General features: G+C 44.4%; 1 long non-coding RNA gene across 2 annotated transcripts; it reads right to left on the bottom strand.

The window, feature by feature from the left end:
• Positions 1 to 3075: 3075 nt before the first annotated feature.
• LOC119326273 lies at positions 3076 to 5763 on the bottom strand. 2 transcript variants are annotated; one of them, XR_005157881.1, is made up of 3 exons: positions 5679 to 5763; positions 4592 to 5565; positions 3076 to 3858 (listed from the first exon to the last, which is right to left on the bottom strand). It is a non-coding gene; the product is annotated as an uncharacterized LOC119326273 (long non-coding RNA). The 2 variants fall into 2 exon arrangements; XR_005157880.1 differs by lacking the exon at positions 5679 to 5763 and having other exon boundaries at positions 4592 to 5672.
• Between the last annotated feature and the right edge of the window lie 4373 nt (positions 5764 to 10136).

Here is a 10136-nt window from a genome sequence, read left to right as displayed (position 1 = left end):
TATTATTTATTTCCTTATTTCATGATAAATGTTTATTATTCATGCTAGAATTGTATTAACCGGAAACATAATACATGTGTGAATACATAGACAAACATAGTGTCACTAGTATGCCTCTACTTGACTAGCTCGTTTATCAAAGATGGTTATGTTTCCTAGCCATGGACAAAAGAGTTGTCATTTGATTAATGGGATCACATCATTAGGAGAATGATGTGATTGACATGACCCATTCCGTTAGCCTAGCACTTGATCGTTTAGTATGTTGCTATTGCCTTCTTCATGACTTATACATGTTCCTGTAACTATGAGAATTATGCAACTCCCGTTGACCGGAGGAACACTTTGGGTACTACCAAATGTCACAACATAACTGGGTGATTATAAAGGAGTACTGCAGGTGTCTCCGAAGGTATATGTTGAGTTGGCGTATTTCGAGATTAGGTTTTGTCACTCCGATTGTCGGAGAGGTATCTCTGGGCCCTCTCGGTAATGCACATCATTATAAGCCTTGCAAGCAATGTGACCAAATGAGTTGGTTACGGGATGATGCATTACGTAACGAGTAAAGAGACTTGCCGGTAACGAGATTGAACTAGGTATTGGATACCGACGATCGAATCTCGGGCAAGTAACATACCGATGACAAAGGGAACAACGTATGTTGTTATGCGGTTTGACCGATAAAGATCTTCGTAGAATATGTGGGAGCCAATATGAGCATCCAGGTTCCGCTATTGGTTATTGACCGAGAATAGTTCTAGGTCATGTCTACATTGTTCTCGAACACGTAGGGTCCGCACGCTTAAGGTTTCGATGACAGTTATATTATGAGTTTATGAGTTTTGATGTACCGAAGGAGTTCGGAGTCCCGGATGAGATCGGGGACATGACGAGGAGTCTTGAAATGGTCGAGACGTAAAGATCGATATATTGGACGACTATATTCGGAGTTCGGAAAGGTTCCGAGTGATTCGGGTATTTTTCGGAGTACCGAAGAGTTACGGGAATTCGCCGGGGAGTATATGGGCCTTATTGGGCCATACGGGAATAGAGGAGAGAGGCCGAAAGGAAGGAGGCGCGCAGCCCCCCTCTGGTCCGAATTGGACAAGGGGTGCGGCCCCCCTTTTCCTTCCTCCTCTCCCCCTCTTTCCCCTTCTCCTACTCCAACAAGGAAGGAGGGAGTCCTACTCCCGGTGGGAGTAGGACTCCCCTTGGCGCGCCCCTACTAGGCCGGCCGCCCCCTCCCCCCTTGCTCCTTTATATACGGGGGCAGGGGGGCACCTCTAGACATAACAACAATTGATCCCTTGGATCTCTTAGTCGTGTGCGGTGCCCCCCTCCATCATAATCCACCTCGATAACATCGTAGCGGTGCTTAGGCGAAGCCCTGCGTCGGTAGTACATCAAGATAGTCACCACGCCGTCGTGCTGACGGAACTCTCCCTCGACACTCGGCTGGATCGGAGTTCGAGGGACGTCATGGAGCTGAACGTGTGCTGAACTCGAAGGTGCCGTACGTTCGGTACTTGGATCGGTCGGATCGTGAAGACGTACGACTACATCAACCGCGTTGTCATAACGCTTCCGCTTACGGTCTACGAGGGTACGTGGACAACACTCTCCCCTCTCGTTGCTATGCCATCACCATGATCTTGCGTGTACGTATGATTTTTTTTTTTTTTGAAATTACTACGTTCCCCAACAGCTAGTAGCTCAGAGTCATACCTACGCTAGTAGCTCCTCCAAACATTATTGTAATGTTACTACTTAATGTATATTCTGGCGGTGCCGCTAAAATTTCCTACTAGAATAGAATAAATCATTTTTGGGGTTCCTATCTGTTTAGAATGCATATGTGACTTTCGTACCATCTATGTATGAGTCTAAAGTAGATATACCTCATGCTGGAGTTGAAGTAAATACTTCACATACTTCTTGTAGAGTTTACTACAGTATCATTTTTTAGTTTTTTTTGTGTGCAATCATACATAAAAATTAGGAAATTATGTCATTAATTTTCAGGTAGAAATTATATCATAAAAGGCATCCCTAGGCGTGCCATTTTCACAGTTGAAAGAAGATGATAAGATTCTAGTCGTCAACAAATGTATTGATGAATTTCCACAATTAGTAATGCAAATTAGCGTCGGCTTCAGTTTTCTGGTTTTCTTTTGCAATCTGCATCCTAGTCCATAGATTTTTTGGGCAATATAGAACGGAAGCACTTGCAGTTTCTGTGCAGTTTTGGATATAATATCATTAATAAATATGTTGAGGACTAAAGCTTATCAATCAATTGGATACTAAATTTTGTAGTTGAGAAATAGCTAACTCTCTCCCTGCAAAATAAAATGTAGTGAAGTAGTTAGCTCTCATATGAGCACGTATTTAGATCTTCCCGCACTGTTATTCATGGATCCAATTAGAAGCTTCATTTGGGTGGTAGACCATTGTCTTGAGATTGAGATTCATGATGATATACTACTTGTTCTATACAGATGAACTAAATCTCTATGTATTTGGTACTTAATTTATTCCTTATCTCCTTGTTTCCTGGCTGGGCTCTTTTGTTCAGAATACCATTTTCTGTTTAGCACAACCACAACCACATGCAGCTGCTCGACCTGTTGATGCTTGCCACGAATTCAAAAGCCTGACTTAAGCTGCCAATTCATTTTCATGATGTATAGCGAATACTTGATTGAGGTGTAACGCATTTACTTTCTGAATTATTATGTCGACAAAATTGCTCCATGCGAGTGCTTGTCAAAATTCCTTGTAGAAGTAGCACTGCAAGTTTGTTATACTAATTTGTGTGTGTCTTCAACAGATTATGATAGGCTTGTCAATAATGGTATTATTGAGTGTATATGCAAAAACTCGTGTTCATTTTTAGGTTTGGGATTCCTGCTCTGCATTTTACTATTTTGCACATCGGTTGTCTACCACATCATCAGCTCGTGTGTTCAACTCATTAGCTCTAGACCACTCGCAAAAAGGTTCCTGATTGTTGTTGCCAAGATATAGGAATTGCTGCAATGGTGCATTACACCACATAAAAACTACTAGAAATAAACTTGGATTTCATGACATAACTAGGTCGGTTTACAATGAACAAAGATGATGTGAGTTCATAACTAGGTCAATTTACAACAAATTCAATACACTGCTTGACAAAGTAGCATCTAAAAAAAAACTATCTTTCTGTAGTAGAACACTCCAGTCAATCTTGAGATGGGCAATAGTCTGGCCAAGCTGCAGGCATTTGTATAGAGGTTGCAAAATCCCCATCTGGATGACCCTATAGTTTCTTCAAAGATGTATTTCTAGTTAGCCTTTACAATCCCCTCGTCTAGATGACCCTAGTTTCAGCAACGATTAGTGGAAAAGTTCCAGAACTTGGACAACAATGACATGTACACATATCATTGCTCCTCCTGACTTCTGTGTCATGTTTCTCTGACAGAGATGCATGGCAAAATGTAAGCAACAAAAACTATAAAGACGAAAAGAGGAACAGTAGTTTGAAAGGTACTCATGCTCCCATCAGCCACGAACTAAATAAATATGACCATGAACTAAATAAACACTTGTCTATGGCAGTGGTAAAAAAAAGCCCCAAGGAAGATGACATTAATCATATTAGAGTTGTCCATCCATTCTTCACTGGATAGTGAAGTGTTAGTAATATGGACGCCCAGTAGTTTCAAACAAGAAATCAAAACACGATATGTGGGTGTTTCAGGTCCCGGAAACTGCCACCAATCTGTGCAAGGACTGCCCCTTCACCTTGGCGCTCTTCTCCACGGTGCTCTCCTGGCAGGGCGTCCATTTGAGTCCAAGTCTAGTGGCTACCTAAAGTTATCCAGCAAAAACAGTGAGAGGTGTCACAGCGGCCACGTAAATACATTCAGCACGCAACAACCCAGACAGGAAACAAGGCAATAAGGAGTATACTAACTACAAAATTTCCAAGTTGAAAAGAAAAGCAATCAGTAATGTGAAAACTGCAAGTATTCATATACACATAGATTTCTTTTTATCTGTATAGAACGAGTAGTAGTATCATGAAGAACAACCAGAAGACAAAATCTTCCAGTTTTCATTAAAATACCCAAGAGGTATATGCACATGAAAAAGAAGTACATTTTCTTCAAGCTCCTCAACTTCCAAAATTTTCTAAATACACGTTCATATGAGAGCTAACTACAACATTTTATATTTTGCAGGGAGAGAGTTCGCTATTTCCAAACTAGAAAATTCATCGTTCAATTAATTGATAAGCTTCTAGTCCTCAACAAATGAATCGATAAGCTTCGACTGCATAAACAAACATGGATAATAAATGTATCTCTGGATCAACTAAACCTATAGGCTAGAACAACATGCTAACACACAATAGTATAAGAAACTTGCGTAGATACAATTGCTATATTTTAGAAAGGGCTAGTTTATTTGTTGTTGTATAAAATACTTGAGCTTTATATAATTTTCTTGTTTCCAGTTCAATCTCCAGGTTTCTTCATAGCAGAGGTATGTATAACATTTCCACGTTATGCACAAGAAAGGAGTGTTATGGCTGTCTTACATGCGACATTCATCAGTAAAGGAGGAACCGTGATCCACTTCAATAGATCAAATTGGACATCTGCTCAGCGCCGTAATGATTTGCCCTCCCAAAAAAATCAGCAAAAATATTGATTGTATTAACAACAATTAGCTTCTTTACATGCTGAGCAATAGCTGCACACATTGGGGAAAGCTCTCTTACTCGGGATCTCGAGTTCGTGAGGATGCCGAGGCGAGCTCTTGGCAGATATATAAGATACCTCCACATCACATAATCCCATTGGTATTAATTAGGTTAGAAAATTAATCAAACAACTGTCTGCTGTGAGCAACTTGCCCAAAACAGAACTGTCTATGTCTAAGATGGCAAGTGACTAACTGTTCAATGCCGTCAAATATTTCACATTCCAATCATAGTGCAAAATGCAACAGGCTATGAACACAACAATACACAATTTGTAACAACAAGTCAGAGGCAACCAATTGCCAGAAGATTGCCACTTTCAAACAGTGAAGAGAGAACATAACAATGATTAGAGTGGGACTTCAGACTCGGAGTTTAAATAGAGGTCTCTATCCAATTAGGGATTTGGGGGCAAAAGAAATACAAGGCATCAACCCATCCATAGAGGAGGCATTGAAGAGATCTATACTGAACTCACCAACACGTACTGGAGCAAGCAACCGTGGCAGCCGGCCGGTGGATGGAACGAAGTGGTCACGGTTGATCCAGTTCCGCCGCGAGCACTACTCATAGTGCCGCCGCCAGGACCACCTGAACTGCCGCTGCAGCCAGCCGACCACCACAAGCCACGCTTCCCAACATCAAGGCCGCGCCGCGCTCACCCCGCCGCCGTGGCCGCCGAGCACCAGGCCGTCGCGCACCCGTGGTCAACTGCCGACCCCCAGGGACGCCCAGCCAATCCATCGACCACCACGCCATCATTCCCACTGCCCGCTCACTAAGCCGTCGACCACCACGCCGGAAGCCAGCTAACGCAAGCGAAAACCGCAGGGATTGGACTTGGAACGGAGGATGCGTAGGAGTGGGCTAACCCCACGAACCGAAAACAGTTTTTGCGAACGTAAGAAAGGGAATAACTTACCTCGTCACACAAAAGATTTACCCCGCTCGTGATGATACGGTTGAGGACTTGAGAGTCGGAGCGTTGGAAGCACAACGTGTGGGTGGGCTCGAACCGAGAGAAAGTTTGGCGCGGTCGATCGACCAGGGTAAAGAATAATTAATTCTTCACCCAGGGTTACTAAGAGACTTTTTAATATTAGCAGAATAACTATTCTGATAACACTTTCGCACTGCACGCTCAACGCAAGTGCACGTCATTGTTTGAATCAAGTGTGCTCCACAACTCACGTGAGTGAACTTCGTGTCGAAAAAAACTGCACGCGTTGATTTTTGGTACTGTTTTCGCTCTAGTTTTTTAACCGCTTATCAGAATGACGCATATAATATATTATTGGAAAGCTATGGATTAGGCGCAACTTCGCCATGTTGAACACTTTTCAAGATTTCTCACGGTTTAAGAGCAGTTTTAAAAATGGTGCGGTGGATGACGAGTGGCAGCGAGCGTTTTTTTCCTTTTTTTCTAAACCACTTGTCGGAATGAAGCAAATGATACGCCGTTGGATAGATATCGTCGAGGCGCATCTTTTTCATATATAAAATTTTTTCTAATTCGTTACGGTTTAAAAGCAGTTTCAAATTTACTAAATCATGAAATTCTGTTTTTCAAATTTTCGGTACTGTTTTCGCTTTAGTTTTTGAAACGTTTGTCAAAACGAGGCGTGTGATACGCTGTTGGAAAGCTACGAACAAGGCTCAACTTTCATATGTTGAAATATTTTTTAGATTGCTTACAGTTTTAAGTTGATTTTGAAAATCGTGCGACTAAGCACAAGAGGGAGCGGCCGTTTTTCGCGAAATTTTTACAAACCGCTGATTAGAATGATTCAAACTATACGCCATTGGAAAGATATCGACAAGGTGCAACTTTTTCATGTAGAATGCTCCCTCTAATTACTTACGGTTTAAGAACAACAACAATAAAGACAACAACAAAGCCTTTAGTCCCAAGCAAGTTGGGGTAGGCTAGAGGTGAAACCCATAAGATCTCGCAACCAACTCATGGCTCTGGCACATGGATAGCAAGCTTCCATGGACCTCTGTCCATAGCTAGCTCTTCGGTGATACCCCAATCCTTCAGGTCTCTCTTAACGGACTCCTCCCATGATAAATTCGGTCTACCCCGCCCTCTCTTGACATTCTCCGCACGCTTTAGCCATCCGCTATGCACTGGAGCTTCTGGAGGCCTGCGCTGGATATGCTCAAACCATTTCAGACGATGTTGGACAAGCTTCTCTTCAATTGGTGCTACCCCAACTCTATCTCGTATATCATCATTCCGGGCTCGATCCTTCCTCGTGTGGCCACACATCCATCTCAACATACGCATCTCCGCCACACCTAACTGTTGAACATGTCGCCTTTTAGTCGGCCAATACTCAGCGCCATACAACATTGCAGGTCGAACTACCGTCCTGTAGAACTTGCCTTTTAGCTTTTGTGGCACTCTCTTGTCACAGAGAATGCCAGAAGCTTGGCGCCACTTCATCCATCCGGCTTTGATCCGATGGTTCACATCTTCATCAATACCCCCATCCTCCTGCAGCATTGATCCCAAATACCAAAAGGTGTCCCTCTGAGGTACCACCTGACCATCAAGGCTAACCTCCTCCTCCTCACACCTATTAGTACTGAAACCGTACATCATGTATTCGGTTTTAGTCCTACTAAGCCTAAACCCTTTCGATTCCAAGGTTTGTCTCTATAACTCTAACTTCCTATTTACCCCCGCCTGACCATCGTCAACTAGCACCACATCATCCGCAAAGAGCATACACCATGGGATATCTCCTTGTATATCCCTTGTGACCTCATCCATCACCAATGTGAAAAGATAAGGGCTCAAAGCTGACTTCTGATGCAGTCCTATCTTAATCGGGAAGTCATCAGTGTCGACATCACTTGTTCGAACACTTGTCACAACATTATCGTACATGTCCTTGATGAGGGTAATGTATTTTGCTGGGACTTTGTGTTTCTTCAAGGCCCACCACATGACATTCCGTGGTATCTTATCATAGGCCTTCTCCAAGTCAATGAACACCATATGCAAGTCCTTCTTTTGCTCCCTATATCTCTCCATAAGCTGTCGTACCAAGAAAATGGTTTCCATGGTCGACCTCCCAGGCATGAAACCAAACTGGTTTTTGGTCACGCTTGTCATTCTTCTTAAGCGGTGCTCAATGACTCTCTCCCATAGCTTCATTGTATGGCTCATCAGCTTAATTCCACGATAATTAGTACAACTCTGAACATCCCCCTTGTTCTTGAAGATTGGTACTAATATACTCCATCTCCATTCTTCTGGCATCTTGTTTGCTCGAAAAATGAGGTTGAAAAGCTTGGTTAGTCATACTATCGCTATGTCCCCGAGACCTTTCCACACCTCAATGGGGATACAATCTGGGCCCATCGCCTTGCCTCCCTTCATCCTTTTTAAAGCCTCCTTGACCTTCGACTCCTGGATTCGACGCATAAAACGCATGCTGGTCTCATCAAAAGAGTCGTCCAATTCAATGGTAGAGCTTTCATTCTCCCCATTGAACAGCTTGTCGAAGTACTCCCGCCATGTATGCTTAATCTCCTCGTCCTTCACCAAGAGTTGGCCTGCTCCGTCCTTGATGCATTTGACTTGGCCAATATCCCTCGTCTTCATCTCTCGGATCTTGGCCATCTTATAGATGTCCCTTTCGCCTTCCTTCATGCCTAACCGTTGGTAGAGGTCCTCATACGCCCGACCCCTTGCTTCACCAACAGCTCGCTTTGCGGCCTTCTTCGCTATCTATTTAAAAATACCAAAATGCGGACACTCTGTTTTTTACGACACCCAAATCGTCGCATGTACTGCATCATACAGAAAACCGCACTACTTCAAATTAAAAACTGCACTGCATTAGACGGGCAGGTGAACTTCATGATTTCTTTTGTCGGGAGTAAACTTTCTCACACGAGTTTTTGCGAGTGTTTTTCAACATTTTTTATGAACTAGTACCGCGGTGACGAGGGCAAGTCAACCACAACCTATGTTGAAGTGAGCTGCATAATCGTTTTGTCTTTCTTATTTTTTTTGTAAATTCATCTAGACTACATGGTCAATATTAGTGAGCTACATTGTTAATGTTAGTGAGCTGCATCAAATTTTTGATGTGTTCATCTTCTCCTGCAAAATATAATTTAACGAAATCGCATGTGTGTAACGCATCAGAGCAACCATGAACTGCATCGTTTTTTTTGTTTTGTGAAGTGCACCGCCAAGGTTTTCTTAATAAACTGCATCGATGTCCATACAAATTTGCAAAAAAATTCCTCCAAAAATAATGAAAGGTGAACTCCTTTGTACATTTTTTACAAAGTGAACTCCTTCGTACTATGCACCGTACTGCAATTGCGTCCATGAAAGAATACACGTTTAGAGCAATGCAAAACACATCAAATTTCCTCCGATCAAAACAACAAAACCAGGGACAACAACAACAAAAAATCACACCAAGGCCATCACACGCAGCCCGTCCGAGCTGCACTCCAGGGCCATCTGAACCTCGCATGTACGTGGCATCTCTGGTCCAGAGTCGCCAGCAAACCGCACGACCGCGACGAGCGTACTGCATGGTGCACCGAAGTGCATGTAGAGCAGAGAATTGCACTGCCGCGTCAAGTGAGCAGCATGCAGAGCAAAAGAACTGTTTTGCATCGCCAAGTGAACAGCAGGGGGGTGTCACCCCAGTGAAGTGCAAAAATTGCGCCGGCCTCGCACCTACCTCCTCCTCATCCACCAAGCCCCGCACCTACCTCCTTCTCATCCTCCAACCACACACCACAATATGAATGAGGAAGGATCTCAAGTGGTTGCCGAGGAGCATTATGGACTGCTCGAATGAGGAAAAATGGGCTGCATTGACGAGCAAAATTGAGCTACAAAACGAACGAGCCCACGATCAAGAAGGCACACACCATCCTCGTCACCATTTTGCCGACGCCCTCGCATTGCATGTCCACGCGCCACTGAACTGCACTGAGAAAACGAGATGGGGTCAAGTGGATGTGGCACTCGGCGGGTGAGCACAAGGGAGGAGGATCCAGGGTCAGGGTGGTTTGCTGCGTGCATCACCGCGGTGGTCTATCACAAATCCGGCGCTAGGTGGACCGGATCCTATTCAGCAACGGCTCGGGGGAGGGTGGATGGGGAGGAATAGCGGTGCCGCCGACGCGCCCGACACCATTGATTGCGGAGCGGGCAGAGCTGGGGCCGCGGTTGGGGCGGCGCGGGGGCCGTGGAGGCCGGCCATCGTGTGGCGGGGCTATGGTCGCGGCCGGAGCGGCGCGGGGTCGGGGCCGTGGAGGTTGGCCGTCGCGGGGCGGTGAGGTAGCCGTGGCCTTGGTGGGGCGGGGTGGGCCAGATCCGGCGGTGGAAGCTCGGCAC

The sequence above is a fragment of the Triticum dicoccoides genome, chromosome 6B (assembly GCF_002162155.2).
Source record: "Triticum dicoccoides isolate Atlit2015 ecotype Zavitan chromosome 6B, WEW_v2.0, whole genome shotgun sequence".
NCBI lineage: Eukaryota > Viridiplantae > Streptophyta > Magnoliopsida > Poales > Poaceae > Triticum > Triticum dicoccoides.
The sequence above is the reverse complement of the archived record's forward strand: the minus strand, read 5'-3'. Positions and strand labels throughout refer to the sequence as shown.